Source organism: Anneissia japonica, unplaced genomic scaffold (genome assembly GCF_011630105.1).
Source record: "Anneissia japonica isolate Jap-2015-1 unplaced genomic scaffold, ASM1163010v1 scaffold31192_len9823_cov94, whole genome shotgun sequence".
Taxonomy (NCBI): domain Eukaryota; kingdom Metazoa; phylum Echinodermata; class Crinoidea; order Comatulida; family Comatulidae; genus Anneissia; species Anneissia japonica.
The window spans coordinates 8,518-9,807 of NW_022702767.1; positions in this window are offsets into that span (position 1 = coordinate 8,518).

A 1,290-nucleotide genomic window follows, 5' to 3' on the forward strand; every position below is an offset into this window, starting at 1 on the left:
CCCATGAAGAGACATGCAAACGATGGTGCCATTTTGCTACCCATGCTAACTCCAGACATTTGGCGATAATATTTATGGTTAAAGGCAAATGCTGTAGTACACAAGACCAGTTCTGAAAGTCGAATTATAGTGTCCACTGAGCATATACGGGGTTTGTTACTGTCTTTCTCCAAAAAATATCTAAGTGCGACTAAACCATCGTTGATAGGTATAGATGTATATAAAGATTTAACGTCCATAGTAAATATATATCCTCCAGCGTTTTTAAATTCGAAGTTTTCAAACATTTTAACGGCTTCATTAGTGTCCTTAATATATGTAGGTAATTTCTGAACAATAGGTTGCAAAACACTGTCCACGAATTCGCTAATGACAACAGTAGGACTATTACACGCCGACACAATAGGTCTTCCAGGGTTATCAGGTTTATGAATCTTAGGTAACATATACCAATTTGGACAGGTAGCATCGGTGTTGATTAAACTGTTAGCTGTAGCGTGAGGTTGATTATTCCTAATTAAAGATTTGATAGTCTGTTTTACAGTTGCTATATCACTAGAAGTCGGATCATCTGGAAGTGGTTGATAAGTAGCTTGATTAGATAATTGACGTTATCCCTCTGAAATATACAAATCTCTTCTCCAAACAACTGTAGCTCCACCTTTATCTGCTCGCTTAATAACATAATAGTGATTATTTCTCAAAGTTCGTAGCGCCAACAACTCTCTAGTAGACATATTACGTGATTTGATCCGATGTTTCATATTAAATTTTCCAATATCATGTCTGCATTTCTGGATATACAAATCCAAAGAATTAAATTTACCAGGAGCAGGAGTCCAATTAGATTTTTTTCGATTGAGTTGTTGGAATTCATCCTTGTTGAGTGTTGTAGAACTTTTATCATGAAACTCTGCTTTAAGTCTTAGGCGTCTATAATATTGTTCCAGATCAGATTTGACATTAAATTCATCAATACATTTCTGTTGAGGTATGAATGACAGGCCTTTAGATAAAACTGACCTCTCATCATCCGTTAGAAGTAAATCTTCGGGAATGGTAACCACAAGTTTGGATGTGTCAACATTTCTCTGAGTAGATGCAGTCATATTCACTGGGCGATCTCTTTTCAGTGAATCCAATTTCTTCTGTTTTTCTAACAAAAGACAGTCATAATACCATAGGTTTAACTCATGGACAATACCACGTATGTGATACGCCTTCCAGGCGTAGCTGTTTGTATTGTCTTACTATGTTCATTGTTTCACTATGCCGCCAGTACCGCCGTTT